Below are 16787 nucleotides of genomic sequence, written 5' to 3' on the forward strand. Positions count from 1 at the left end.
CATATATATGGAAGCTATATCTAAATCTGAACCAAATTGCATAATATTTCGCGGGTTTGATTAATACCACAAAAGGTTACCTTGTGCAAGATTTGAGTAAGATCAGTTAAGAAATGAGGCCTGTATGGTCAAACATAAGGTTATTAGGGGCGAATTTTTCAAAATCGGGTGATACATATATGGGAGCTATATCTACATCTGAACCGATTTCGTTGAAATTTTGCACATGTAGTTAGTACTATAGAGGACTGAATCTAGCAAACTTTTAGTAAGATCGGTTAATAAATAAGGGTTCTATGGCCAAATTTGGGAAAATCGGGCTATACATATATATGGGAGCTATATCTAAATCTGAACCGATTTCGATGATTTTTTGCACATATAGTAAGTGCTACAGAAGACTACATTTAGCCAAATTTGGGTCAGATCGGTTGATAAATAAGGGTTTTATGGCCAAATTTAGAAAAATCGGGCGGTACATATATATGGGAGCTATATCTACATCTGAACCGAACAACAAATACATGGACAGACGGACGGACGGACGGACGGACACCAAGGGCTAGATCGACTCAGGAGGAGATTCTGAGTCGATCGGTATATATTTTATGGGGTCTAAAATCAATATTTCTGGTAGGCACATTTTTTGGCCGATCAAACTTATTATACCCAAACCACTATGTGGTTTAGGGTATAAAAAGAGAAAATCGTTAAATTAGTGTGGGTAATAAATACAAATTTGTAAAAATCGAGCAATATTCTTATGTAACAGCTACAAGTACGTATAAGTACGATCGGCTAGTACATCAAAATTTGAAATTTAGTAACATTGGTTAATAAATAAGAGTACTATAGCCAAATTTGGGAAAATCGAGCGATGCATATATATGGAAGCTATATTTAAATCTGAACCAATTTGCATAATATTTTGCTAGTTTGATTAATACCACAAAAGGTTACCTTGTGCAAGATTTTAGTAAGATCAGTTAAGAAATGAGGGCTGTATGGTCAAACATAAGGTTATTAGGGGCGAATTTTTCAAAATCGGGTGATACATATATGGAAGCTATATCTACATCTGAACCGATTTCAATGAAAGTTTGCACATATAGTTAGTACTATAGAGGACTGGATCTAGCCAACTTTTAGTAAGATCGGTTAATAAATAAGGGTTCTATGGCCAAATTTGGGAAAATCGGGCTATACATATATATAGGAGCTATATCTAAATCTGAACCGATTTCGATGATTTTTTGCGCATATAGTTAGTGCTATACAAGACTACATTTAGCCAAATTTGAGTAAGATCGGTTGATAAATAACGGTTTTATGGCCAAATTTAGAAAAATCGGGCGGTACATATAAAGGGTGATTCTTTTGAGGTTAGGATTTTCATGCATTAGTATTTGACAGATCACGTGGGATTTCAGACATGGTGTCAAAGAGAAAGATGCTCAGTATGCTTTGACATTTCATCATGAATAGACTTACGATCTGCCACAACGTCGAATTTTCAGTGAATGGGCCCTAGAAAAGTTGGCAGAAAATCCGCTTTTTTATGGACAAATTTTGTTCAGCGATGAGGCTCATTTCTGGTTGAATGGCTACGTAAATAAGCAAAATTGCCGCATTTGGAGTGAAGAGCAACCAGAAGCCGTTCAAGAACTGCCCATGCATCCCGAAAAATGCACTGTTTGGTGTGGTTTGTACGCTGGTGGAATCATTGGACCGTATTTTTTCAAAGATGCTGTTGGACGCAACGTTACGGTGAATGGCGATCGCTATCGTTCGATGCTAACAAACTTTTTGTTGCCAAAAATGGAAGAACTGAACTTGGTTGATATGTGGTTTCAACAAGATGGCGCTACATGCCACACAGCTCGCGATTCTATGGCCATTTTGAGGGAAAACTTCGGAGAACAATTCATCTCAAGAAATGGACCGGTAAGTTGGCCACCAAGATCATGCGATTTGACGCCTTTAGACTATTTTTTGTGGGGCTACGTCAAGTCTAAAGTCTACAGAAATAAGCCAGCAACTATTCCAGCTTTGGAAGACAACATTTCCGAAGAAATTCGGGCTATTCCGGCCGAAATGCTCGAAAAAGTTGCCCAAAATTGGACTTTCCGAATGGACCACCTAAGACGCAGCCGCGGTCAACATTTAAATGAAATTATCTTCAAAAAGTAAATGTCATGGACCAATCTAACGTTTCAAATAAAGAACCGATGAGATTTTGCAAATTTTATGCGTTTTTTTAAAAAAAAAAAGTTATCAAGCTCTTAACAAATCACCCTTTATATGGGAGCTATAGCTAAATCTGAACCGATTTGGATGAATTTTTGCAGACTTGAAGGGCGATGGAAAAGATTACCTTTTGCCAAGTTTGGTGACGATCCGTTTGAAAAAAAGCGCAACGTGACCCCATTTGTCGAAATCGGGCGATACATATATATGGGAGCTATATCTAAATTTGATCCGATTTTTTCCAAATTCAATAGCGTTCGTCCTTGTGCCCAAAAAACTCCCTGTACCAAATTTCATCAAAATCGGTTAATAATTGCGACCGGAATCCTGTGAACAACAAATACATGGACAGACGGACGGACGGATATCAAGCGCTAGATCGACTCAAGAGGTGATTCTGAGTCGATCGGTATATATTTTATGGGGTCTAAAATCAATATTTCTGGTAGGCACATTTTTTGGCCGATCAAACTTATTATACCCTGACCACTATGTGGTTTAGGGTATAAAAAACTAGTAAATACGGCCGTAAGTTCGGCCAGACCGAATCTTGTGTACCCTCCACCATGGATTGCGTAGAAACTTCTACGAAAGACTGTCATTCACAATCGAATTACTTGGGTTGTGGTATCTTAAAACTTCTTAACATCGTTTTCTAAATTGTGAGTTAGTCCATACGTGGTATATATTAGACAAAAAAAGTTCTGTATAGGTAAGTCTACAAATAATTACGAATCGATATGGACTTTTGCACGGTAAATTACATACAATTATGAACTATGGACCAATTTGTTGTGATTGGGCATCGATTTATCTGACGGCTATATATAACTATAGACCGATATGGCCTTAGTTAGGCATGGTTGTTAACGACCATATACTAGCACAATGTACCAAATTTCAACTGACTCGGATGAAATTAGCTCCTCCAAGTGGCTCCAAAACAAATATGGGGATCGCTTTATATATAGGGCCTATATATGATTATGGACCACTTTTGGCATGGTTGTTAAATATCATATACTACCACGACGTACCAAATTTCAACCAGATCGGATGAATTTTGCTTCTCCAAAAGGCACCGGAGGTCAAATCTGGGGATCGGTTTATATGGGGGCTATATATAATTATGGACTGATATGAACCAATTCCTGCATGGTTGTTAAAGACCATATAGTAACACCACGTACCAAATGTCAACTGAATCAGATGAATTTTGGTCTTCTAAGAGGCCCCGGAGGTCAAATCTGGTGATCGGTTTGTATGGGGCTATATTTAATTATGGACCGATGTGGACCAATTTTTGCATGGTCATTAGAGACTATATAATAACACCATGTATCAAATTTCAGCCGGATCGGATGAAATTTGCTTCTCTTAGAGGCTCCGCAAGCCAAATCGGGGAATCGGTTTATATGGGGGCTATATATAATTATGGACCTATGTGGACCAATCTTTGCATGGTTGTTAGAGACCATATACTTACACCATGTACCAAATTTCAGCCGGATCGGATGAATTTTGCTCCTCTAAGAGGCTCCGGAGTTCAAATCTGGTGATCGGTTTATATGGGGGCTATATATAATTATTCACCGATTTCGACCAATTTTTGCATGGTTGTTATAGACCATATACTAATACCATGTACCAAATTTCAGCCGTATCGGATGAAATTTGCTTCTCTTAGAGCAATCGCATGCCAAATTTGGGGGTCCGTTTTTATGGGGGCTATACGTAAAAGTGGACCGATATGGACCAATTTTTGCATGGTAGTTAGAGACCATATACTAACACCATGTACCAAATTTCAGTCGGATCGGATGAAATTTGCTTCTCTTAGAGGAATCGCAAGCCAAATTTGGGGGTCCGTTTATATGGGGGCTAGAATATTAGGGTGATCTAGAATATTTCAATATATGTATACCCACTATTTACGTGAATGGAAATTAATATTTCGATAAAATATAAGTAAAATAATAAAATTCTTATATACTCCATCCTATGTTGGTGGTGTTGGTTGGTTGAAGGGGATCGTTTTTCGTTGTAGAGGCTTAGTATTTTCATATTCCGTATCGGGGCCAATCGAATTAAGTTCTCTTGGTCCTTATGACGTCAAAGCGAGATATTGATTATATGAAGTCTATGTTAGAAAATATATAGAATTTGACATGCCTGCACTCTTCAAAAATATCACCTCTACCAATAATTTCTGTTTTTAAGTTAATCATCATATTGCAACTTTTAAATTAATCTCCCAAAAATTTCAAAATGGACTCAGATTTTTTGGAACACAAGCTTTTATTTCGTGAGGAATGTTTGGAGTTAAGACCTTAAAAGTTAATCCCAACATAAGGAGGTTTAAAAAATTAGGAAATGCAGGAAATAAAGCATTCATTTTCCCGCATTGACGTGCTAATAAATATAACCCAAGGGGATGATTCACACCTACCAGTTGTTGAACATTTATATTCTTTGGTGGGTTACATTCCTTACGCACATGCCTCAAATTTCACATACTTTGGGGTTTTGCTCTACCGCTGTATCTTCATTTTCGTTTTTGTTCTTGCGAAATCGACTAACAGAGTTATGGGCTTTAACACAATATTTGTATTATAAAATTAAAGAAAGAATGAGATTCGCATCATTCACAAGACTTGCTTTACAAAATTTCACCATATGTCAGAGAGAGTGAGAGAGAGAGAGGAAGGGGGATTTCATTCAATTTGATGGCATTATGGTAGCAAAATTTGTTAACGTCTGCAATTTTGGTTCGACACGCTTTCACTGAATGTCTGTGAGTGTACAGTGAAAAAAAAATAAACTATTAGAGTTTATTCACTTAGATGTAAAGGCTGGCGGATATGTAATGCAAAAAAGTTGAACGCTGTGTTCTCTTTAATTCTTTATATTTTATTGGTCAAAAGCAAAATAACTTAAAATTTTTATACCAATTTAGATTTATACGAATTGTATACCTTTGGCACAAATAACGACATTCAAAATGCTAACAAAGCTATCACACGCTACCCGAAAGTGGCTCTGCGAAATTTTGCTCCATTCCCGGCAAAGAGCTGTCTTGAGATGATCGACCCTTTGGTATTTGTCAGTGGCAACCTTAATCTCTAAAATGGCACGGCTTGAGATTCGAAAATGTTGGTGTCCATCGTGTTGTAGCAATGAAGCCTTTTAAGCCAGTCTTAGTTAACGCGTTCAGAATTCTCTTGGAATGTTTTTGGTCTGCGGCCGAAATTTTTGTCATCCCAGGGCTTCACTATTGTCTTTTAGTTTTTTTCCCATAATATTCAGTATTAGTTTTGCCAATATGGATACAGTGGGGAGCAACCATGGGCTGCTACGGCAACCATCGACGGCGCTTAGGATTAGGTTAGCCCAATATTTCAGGCTCACTTAGTCCATTGAGATACCACAGTAGTGAACTTCTCTCTTATCAGTGAGTGCTGCTAAGCTCAATGACAAGGGACCTCCTTTTTATGGCCGAGTCTGAACGGCGTTCCACATTGCAGTGAAACCACTTAAAGAAGCTTTGAAATACTCAGAAATGTCACTTGAACTGCTCCATTTGGAACGGCTTCTCGTCGTAAAAACCCAAATGTGGTAACTGGCCAATTTCGTGCAAGCGAAGCAACTCCTTGGATCTTTCCAGTCTAACTTCTTTTGTACGTCGGTGACCCCTTTGAGACTTCAATGGCTTTAGTCAGAGTTTGTAAATCTCCAGAGTTTTCGTGATTCACGATATTTTTTGTGCTTTAGTATCTTCTTCTGATCGTAAGTAGACGTGAATAAAAATATTCAACTCGTGTGTGTGAGTCTTTAATTTTTTTTAGTGCGTGCATACGGATTTCCTTTGTGAATGTGCGCGAACGTGCTCACGTGCTCATCTCTGCTCATGAGTTTGGGTGGACAGTTACAGAGAATGGATTGCGACAGTACAAACAACAAGATCATTGCTCTTTTACTAGAAAATTTTCATGTCTGTACAAGGGTTGCCTATTATATTTCGGGATTAATCATCGAAAATTGCTTTATTGTTTTTCAAAATATTCCCCATTAATATCTATACACGTTGGCAAGCGTTTGAACCAGTTGCCACTCTGACTGAAGTATCTCCATGAAATGCATATTGGACGCATCAACCGCCCTTTAGGTGTTGAAAAACGTTGACCTATAATTTTATCTGTTATGTACGGCAATAAAAAGAAATCATTCGATGTCAAGTCAGGACTATACGGTGAATGACCCATCAAATCGATGTTTTGTGTGCTCAATATTTCAGTTGCTTGGCCCGATGTGTGAGAGCTCTTATTGTTGTGGTGAAGAGTAGTCCGTCTGCGGCGGTTAGTTTTCCTGATTTTTCGGAAGACAATAGGCAAACAATTGTCTGTTCTGCAGTGTTCTAGTTGTACGATTGCGACAAGTCCTGATTTGCTGCAAAAAAAAAAAAAAAACAAGTATATACGGCCGTAAGTTCGGCCAGGCCGAATCTTATGCACCCTCCACCATGGATTGCGTAGAAACTTCTGCGAAAGACTGTCATCCACAATCGAATTACTTGCGTTGTGGTAATACCTCCCGATGGCAAGGTATGTTAAAACTTCTTAACATCGTTTTCTAAATTGTGAGTTAGTCCATACGTGGTATAAATTAGACAAAAAAATTAAGTCTACAAATAATTACAAATCGATATGGACTTTGCACGGTACGTGGAAAGCCAGAACTGAAATATGGGGGTCACTTATATGGGGGCTACAATTATAAAACTTGATATGGACCAATTTTTTTTTTTGATTGGGGATCGATTTATCTGAGGGCTATATATAACTATAGATGGATATGGACCTAGTTAGGCATGGTTGTTAACGGCCATATACTAGCACAATTTACCAAATTTCAACTGACTCGGATGAAATTTGCTCCTCCAAGAGGCTCCAAAACAAAATCTCGGAATGGGTTTATATGGGGCTATATATAATTATGGACTGATATGAATCAATTCCTGCATGGTTGTTGATACCATATACTAACATCACGTACCAACCGAATCGGATGAATTTTGCTCCTCCAAGGGGCTCCGGAGGTCAAATCTGGGGATCGCTTTATATGGGGCCTATATTTAATTATGAACACCACGTACCAAATTTCAACTAAATCAGATGAATTTTGGTCTTCCAAGAGGCTCCGTAGGTCAAATCTGGGGATCGGTTTATATGAGGGCTATATATAATTATTGACCGATTTCGACCAATTTGTGCATGGGTGTTTGAGGCCATATATTAACACCACGTACCAAATTTCAACTGAATCAGATGAATTTTGGTCTTCCAAGAGGCTCCGGAGGTCAAATCTGGGGATCGGTTTATATGGGGGCTATATATAATTATTGACCGATGTGGACCAAATTTTACATGGTCATTAGAGACCATATACTTACACCATGTACCAAATTTCAGCCGGGTCGGATGAAATTTGCTTCTCTCAGAGGCTCCGCAAGCCAAATCTGGGAATCGGTTTATATGGGGGCTATATATAATTATGGACCGATGTGGACCAATTTTTGCGTCATTGTCAGAGATCGTATGCTAACACTATGTACCAAACTTCAGCCGGGTCGGATCAAAATGTGCTTCTCTTAGAGGCTCCGCAAGCCAAATCTGGGGATCGGTTTATATGGGGGCTATATATAATTATGGACCGATGTAGACCAATTTTTGCATAGTTGTTAGAGACCATATACTTACACCATGTACCAAATTTCAGCCGGATCGGATGAAATTTGCTTCTCCTAGAGGATTCGCAAGGCAAATTTGGGGGTCCATTTACATGGGGGCTATACGTAAAAAAGGACCGATATGGTCCATTTGCAATACCATCCGACCTACATCAATAAAAACTTCTTGTGCCAAGTTTCAAGTCGATAGCTTGTTTCGTTCGGATGTTAGCGTGATTTCAACAGACGGACGGACGGACATGCTTATATCGACTCAGAATTTCACCACGACCAAGAATATATATATACTTTATGGGGTCTTAGAGCAATATTTCGATGTGTTACAAACGGAATGACAAAGTTAATATACCTCCATCCTATGGTGGAGGGTATAAAAACAGGCGATAATTTGTTGAATTTGACCCATTTTGAAATACCCATACAGTCGACTGCAGTTTACTTTCGGGCTCATACGCGTAAATCCACGCTTCAACATCTGTCTCGATGTCATAAACGTGTTTCCAAGCACCGCGATCTTATTTTTGGAGAACTTCTTTCGACCAATCGAAACGATCCTTTTTTGAGTGATTGACAAATTGTGTGGCATCCAAGGCAAGCTGGTCCCACCTATGCCAAAGATTTGCTCACTCTCACGATAGCTTACAGGACGATCTTGCAATATCAGTTGGCTCACAACATCAATGGTTTCTGGAATAACAATTGATTTTGGACGACCTTCATGAAGACCTTCACTCGTCTTGGAGTGAACTAGGACATCGGTAAATGCACCATCGATAAACACGGTTCGTTTATCGCCATTGGACCTTCTTCACCAAAGATTGAATTAAGTTCATTGATGTACTGTTGCTGAGTCAATTCACATTGAAAGATGTAGCAAATAATCACACGAAACTGTTTAAGATTTAATTCCATTTCCATTGGGTGAGATGTAGCGGTTAAGTGGCTGTAAACAACACAAATAGAGATCGTATGTTAAAAAGTTCTGAGTATACGATAGAGCTGTCAGTTGACAGATTGCAATACTAGGGTTACCCAATCCCGAAATATTAAAGGAAACCCTCGTATTAACAATCAGCTTTACTATTACAATTGACCACTTAGAACAATATTTGCGCGTTTTCCCTTGTAGCAATCAAAAATATGTGGTCTGAACAAAGCAGAGTCCATTGAAGAATTAAAGGACAGAATTTGTTGGGCTATCGATGACAAAATTCCATGAAAAACATGGCTGTGGCGATAATTTGACTGATACGGCTTTCTATTTTAATAACATATACACCTTCTTATTATCATAGAAATACATGATCGTCTACATCAGAAAATGTAATTTTAGATTTGAATATCACCTCTTAGTAAAAAATCTTTTGTAAATGTTTGTGTGTACTTGAATGCAATGTTTGTGAATTCGGGTGCCTTTATGATGCACAACTTGCTAACAAATAACAGGAATGGAAAACATTTAAATACCACATGGAACTGTGAGTAAACTGAATGGTGGTTAGCCACTACTCAGAATATCCTTAAACCACATCAAATGAAAACCACAAAAATCTATTAGACATTAGACATAGTCAGGCATCAAGATTCCTTGAATGCTGATAAAATACAGTCACTTATTTTAATTATTTTCACATAAAGAAGAATGTATTGAATTTTAAATTTTGCGAAGATTCATACAAAGCCATCATACTCGAGGTGTTATATAAACGGTTATGTGGCTATAAGGAAAGTTATTTTGATCATTTGAGCTTACATACCAAGAAAGTGAAAAGAATTTTGGGAAGCTAGACATTAATTTCTTTTGTACAAGTTTAAAGCCATAACATTTTTTTTAGCAATTTTTTTATTAAATATTTATTTAGTTGAAAAATTAGAACAATTATTTTAGATTACAATAAAGTTTTATAGAGATTAAGGAAATATTGGAGATTCCTTGATAACATAGATTAAAGGGATATTATGCAAGCATATATAATGTGTGTCTGTCGTAACGACGCAGCAAAAGCCGTAGCCAAAAAGGCAATGCAAATGTTCTTTTTGGATACGGAATTAGTCTAAATTTTGCTCAGAAGCAAATGAATTTTCAATAGGCTTGTCATTGGATGTCCGATGCATTGCTTTCGCAGTGGTTCTTCAGATGTGATTCAATTTCAAAAAAAAAAAAAAAAAACAAGTATATACGGCCGTAAGTTCGGCCAGGCCGTATCTTATGTACCGTCCACCATGGATTGCGTAGAAACTTCTACGAAAGACTGTCATCCACAAATTTCAACTCACATGGTTGTTAAATATCATATACTACCACCACGTACTAAATTTCAACCAGATCGGATGAATTTTGCTTCTCCAAAAGGCACCGGAGGTCAAATCTGGGGATCGGTTTATATGGGAGCTATATATTATTATGGACTGATAGGAATCAATTCCTGCATGGTTGTTGGATACCCTATACTAACATCACGTACCAAATTTCAACCGAATGGGAAGAATTTTGCTCTTCCAAGGTGCTCCGGAGGTCAAATCTGGGGATCGGTTTATATGGGGGCTATATATAATTATGGACCGATATCGACCAATTTTTGCATGGGTGTTTGAGGCCATATATTAACATCACTTACCAAATTTCAACTGAATCAGATGAATTTTGGTCTTCCAAGAGGCTCCGGAGGTCAAATCTGGTGATCGGTTTATATGGTGGCTATATATAATTATGGACCGATATGAACCAATTTTTGCATGGTTGTTAGAGACCATATACTAACACCATGTACCAAATTTCAGCCGGATCGGATGAAATTTGCTTCTCTTAGAGGTTCCGCAAGCCAAATCGGGGGATCGGTTTATATGGGTGCCATTAGCGTAGCTAGACAATTTTCCTAGGGGGGGGCTATAGCCCCCCTAGCTAAAAATTTATATTTCATTTATTTATATTTCAATTAATGTTTTATTTCATAAAAATGAATAAAAAAAAATAGACATCAAAATAACTCGAAAATTAATTTATAATAAAGCAAGTAAAAGTAGTTCCACACATTTCCCAGCAAAAAAATTTGGAAGTTCTTGTTGTTACTTGTAAATTTTAAAATTTGTTTATTACTTGGTATTTTTTAACTTTATGAATTTTATATAGTAACTTTTCAATATTAGTTTTTTCCTGTCAAAAGGAAAATTTCAATTTTTTCTCATTCTAAAATATATATTGAAAAGAAAAGATTTTTCTCTGCAAAAATACACGTCTACGTTATTCCACTGAAAATAACAGTTCTTCCAAAGACACAACTTTAAAAGCACTTCCAGAAGATGTACTCCCAATGATGTTCTTTATTTTAACTACTCAGGAAGTTCTTTAAAATCAATTTTTTATAATTTGGTTTTTTTCATACTTTTAATGGGAAATTTTAGCTTTTTTGTTTCAAATACCTTAAAAACGAAGTAAGAATTCATAAAATGGTACAAATAATTTGAATTTTGTCGAAAAAAATTCTAAATTCAATCTGCAAAACTTGTGAATTTTTGAAAATATTTGAGGTCAAACGTTTCCGACAAACATTAGAATCCATAAAAAATTATAAAAATTATTTATTTGACAAAATATAACAGAATTTTTTATTTTACATTCAAAACATTGAATTCGGATCACACCTAAAGAAGTGAAGCAAATTCAGTGCAACGGCTGTTGAAATGGAGGACTTCCGTCCTATGACAAGCCCATGTTAAATTCATCGCTTCTTCGCCAATTTCGCACCACTTCCGGATCCAAAAAGATCATTTTCATTACTTTTTTGGCGACGATTTTTTGGCAGGGATTGTTTATTTTTATAAAAATGGAAAATCGTAAATAGGTTTTCAAATTCTGGGGGGGCTAAAATTTTTATGGGGGGTCTAAGCCCCCTCCCCAGAGGCCTTCCTACGCTTATGATGGGTGCTATATGTAATTATGGACCGATATGGACCAATTTTTGCGTGGTTGTTAGAGACCATATACTAATACCATGTACCAAATTTCAGCCGGATCGGATGAAATTTGCTTCTCTTAGAGCAATTGCAAGCCAAATTTGGGGATCCGTTTATATGGGGGCTATACGTAAAAGTGGACCGATATGGACCAGTTTTTGCATGGTTATTAGAGACCATATACTAACACCATGTACCAAATTTCAGCCGGATCGGATGAAATTTGCTTCGCTTAGAGCAATCGCAAGCCAAATTTGGGGGTCCGTTTATATGGGGGCTATACGTAAAAGTGGACCGATATGGCCCATTTGCAATACCATCCGACCTTCATCAATAACAACTATTTGTGCCAAGTTTCAAGTCGATAGCTTGTTTCGTTCGGAACTTAGCGTGATTTCAACAGACGGACGGACGGACGGACGGACGGACATGCTCAGATCGACTCAGAATTTCACCACGACCCAGAATATATATACTTTATGGGGTCTTAGAGCAATATTTCGATGTGTTATAAACGGAATGACAAAGTTAATATACCCCCCATCCTGAAATTGGCTTATCCAGGAAGAAGTAAAATCTGAGCATAGGTGTATCTGGGCGCTAAGGGGGCTATATATCATAATAGACCGATATAAACTAAGTTTTGTATGGTTGTTAGAGACCATATACTAAAATAACGTATAAAATTTTAACCTATTCGGACGAAATTTGCTCCTCCAAGAGGCTCCGGAGGTCAAACCTACGGATCGACTATGGATAAATTTTTGCTTGGTTGTTAGTGGCCATATACTGACACAACGTAGAAAATTTCAACAGAATCGGATGAAATTTGCTCCTCCAAGAGGCTCCGAAAGCCAAATCTGCGGAATGGTTAATTTGGGGGCTATATATAATTAAGGACCGATATGGACCAATTTTTGCATGATAGTTAGACACTATATACTAATATAGCGTACAAAATTTTAACCGAATCTGATGAAATTTGCTCCTCTAAGAGGCTCCGGAGGTCAAATCTGGGGATCGGTTTACATGGGGGTTATATATAATTATGGACCTATATGGACCAATTTTAGTATGAATATTAGAAACCATATAAATATTAACACTACGTACCAAATTTCAACCGTATCGGATGAAATTTGCTTCTCTAAGAGGCTCCGAAAGCCAAATCAGAGGGTCGGTTTATATGGGGGCTATACGTAAAAGTAGTCCAATATGGTCCATGTGCAATATCATCCGACCTACATCAATAAAAACAACTTGTGCCAAGTTTCAAGTCCATAGCTTGTTTCGTTCGGAAGTTAGCGTGATTTCCACAGACGGACGGACGGACATACTTAGATCGACTCAGAATTTCACCACGACCCAGAATATATACACTTTATGGGGTCTTAGACCAATATCTCGATGTGTTACAAACGGAATGACAAAGTTAATATACCCCCATCCTATGGTGGATGGTATAAAAATCAGGAGAAACTTGAAACTTATTTATTAACCAATGTTACTCAAATTTCAAATTTTGATGTACTAGCCGATCATATTTATACGTACTTGTAGCTCTTACATAAGAATATTGCTCGATTTTTAAAAATTTGGATTTATTACCCACACTAATTAAACGATTTTCTCTTTTTTTAATAATGGGCTCAATATTAGTGACATACTAACTCCGTAGGTGCAATATCAACTACAGCCAGTGTTGCTAGAAGTACGGGAAATTCCCTATATATAGGGTTTTTCTAATATTTAGGGACGTAGGGCCACAATGTAGGGACATTTTCACTTAACACCATTTGTAATAATTTTTACATTTTGGTGGCTCTAGAGGAGGAAATTAGAAGCCGGCTAGGCTTTATCTTTAACCAATGTGTGGTAACAACAGTTACCACTCGCCAAAAAAAAAAATATAACAAAATTTGAAGATTACCACAAATCTACCAAACAAATATTTCTATAGCCATTTTAGTCAAATCTTTATTCTTGTAGAAAATTTTGTCAATATTTTATTTCTATAGAAAATTTTGTCAAAATTGTATTTCTATAGAATTTTTTGCAAAATATTATATCTATAAAAAATGTTCTCAAAATTTTATTTCTATGGAATTTTTTCTCAAAATTTTATTTTTATAGAATTTATTGTCAAAATTTTATTTCTATAGAAAAATTTTCTCACAAAAATTTGTTTATAGAAACTTTTTCCAAAATTTTATTTTTATAGAGATTTAGCAAAATAATTACTATTTTGGGTAGAATTCTACCAACTGTGGCAACCGTGGTGGTAATCCAATTTTATTTTCTAAGTTATATACATTGCATATTCATGTTTTAAGATAATATAATAAAGTACTTAGGACCATTTTTGTTTTGTAATTTTTTTTTTAAATTTAACGTCAAATATACTAGGGAAAATTGTTTGGGAATGTATTGGGAGAGTAGGGAACTTTTTTTTGTCCTTGTAGGGTAAACCGAACATTTTCCCTGGCAACACTGACTATGAGCTATAGTCATATTGATACAAACCCATAAACATGTACCCCTTAATTTTTTTAAAATAAGCAACTACGGTTTATCTCCCATACCTATATCAATGTTACCCCAAAAATGCTTATGATTTTTAATTCAGTGGTTTAGGGTATGATATAGTCGGCCCCGCCCGACTTTCTACTTTGCTTACTTGTTTTTTTTTTCAATTCTCTTGGTTCCGAATGTCTATTTTCTTTACTCCGAATACTCATTCTAATATTCAAATTAAAAAATATTTAGACTTAAGCATATCAAATTTTTGGCCCTAACATAAAACAGTTTTCCGAAACAACATACAAGCGGTTTTACAGAAATTGCTCTCTTTTAATTCTCTCGCTGTGTTATGTTGATATCTTTCGTCAACCCTCCCGGTTTCCATCTTTATTTCTTTCTCTATACTCTCTCTCTCTCTCTCTCTCTCTCTGTCGCTCTCGGAATAAAATATCACAACATATGTGTACTTGATATTTGTGTCCCAAACATTTAATGTTAGCTTAGGAACATAACACATTTGCACTTAAATATATTGTGTTTAAAAATTGTGCCCGAAACACATTGTGTTTATATGAGAACATATGAAAAACATATTTTTCTAACCGTGTATGTTCATGTGCTACTTACAGAAAAAAAGATGCAATATAGACGCACATTTCACTGAAATCCCCATGAAAAACTTCACAATATCCTCTTTATATTTAGTTCTTGTTTTTATACTCGTACTCGTATAAGTGTATAACTGTATTATATTCATCTCCCTCTTAAATGAAATTCCACGCACCATGAACCTACTGTGTATGCGTGTGTGTGTGTGAGTGTTTTTGTTGCCATACCCAATGCGAGTGACTTTCAGGCATTGAAGCATAAGGAAAAAATCAATAGTTGGTGCTTGGCTTCCCAGACAATATCCAGCTAAAATACTTTCATATGGCTCTGTCATAGTTTTTTTTTTACGCCTGTATATCTACCTTTTTCCGCCTTTTGTCGGTCTCTTTAACCGTTCTTTTGATTTCATTATACCTCTGTATATTTCGTTATGGCTTAACATTTTTACAATTATTAAAACCAAGAATAAAAGAGAAATTGAAATCGCTATGCTGTACTCACTCGAGTGTATAAATATTAGGATGGACCGATTTAATCATGAAATCTGATAAACAGATTTTCGTCTTAATTTTTGAAGAAAAACATCATTAAAGGAAACAATTAGTAAGCGAAAGCCGTCCCCAATTATGACATAGATTTAATTTCCCAAACTTTCCATCGCTATATAATAAGCTATTGGAGAACTATTAAAAATCTAAATTGCAACAGACATATCACAAAATGATTTTTATTTAAAAAATAAATTAATTAAGGATACATCATCTTAATAATAAACTTTAACTTATGTTATAAATAAATTTTAATTTTTAAACCAAATAGTAAATATTTCCGTTAAAATTAAGATTAGTTTTCTAAATCAAAAATGGGTCCATTTGCATTACGGAAAAATTGACTTACTTCAAGGACGAGAACCTTAAATTTAATAAAAGGAAAAAATTAGAACAAATATTAGAATTTTTCTTTTAATTCAAAGATATTTCCATGTTAGCCTGATAACGAAAAAGGAGATTTACTTCCAAATGCATGCTATTATGAATAATTATTCACTCAAAAAAACAGAAAATTTAGTTTAATTTTAGAAAATTTTACATAAACCTGTAATAATAATTTTTTTGCACTTGTTAAAGAAAATTTCGTAGCTTGAAGGAAAAAATTTGTGCTACACTGAAAAAGAAGCATGCCCGGTTCCAAAGATTTTGTCTTTACTTTAAAAAATTTGGTATTGATTCCGAGAATACAACCAAGGATTCTTTTAAGACACAACTCTCGTTTAAATTTGGGTTTTGTGTACTTGCTTCTAGGAAGCAAATTTAAATTTTTCGCTTTTTCAGCTTTGTTTCTTTATATGCTATCAAAGTCCTTTAAAAACGAGTTAACGACGACTTTATTTTCCAAATTAAGACTCGACTTCCAGTAGAAATTATGCTATGTTTCAAGTCAAAAAGGTCTTTAAAATAAAGTGTTGACAAATGTGTCCTAGATTTGAACGATTTTTTGCTTTGTAGTCAAAATGCAAAAAGACAACAAATTTAAAGACAATTTCATTAAATTTTAAGATTTTTTTTGAAAAATGCGTCTTCTACGCTACGCAAAATTTGCATTCGTATTTTAAAGACATGAAACATTTGACCTCACGACAATATTTTTTTCAGTGTAAGAATTGCAAAAATATCTTTAATACGATGTTTAAAATGAGCCCATTATTAAAAAT

At 35.8% G+C, this 16787-nt stretch overlaps 1 protein-coding gene across 1 annotated transcript in view; it reads left to right on the forward strand.

Moving 5' to 3' along the window:
* Positions 1-16787, forward strand: part of LOC142232130 (uncharacterized) — an 825742-nt gene that overhangs the window by 191081 nt on the left and 617874 nt on the right. The window lies entirely within an intron of this gene.

Source organism: Haematobia irritans, chromosome 3 (assembly GCF_050003625.1).
Source record: "Haematobia irritans isolate KBUSLIRL chromosome 3, ASM5000362v1, whole genome shotgun sequence".
In the NCBI taxonomy this organism is placed as follows: Eukaryota; Metazoa; Arthropoda; class Insecta; order Diptera; family Muscidae; genus Haematobia; species Haematobia irritans.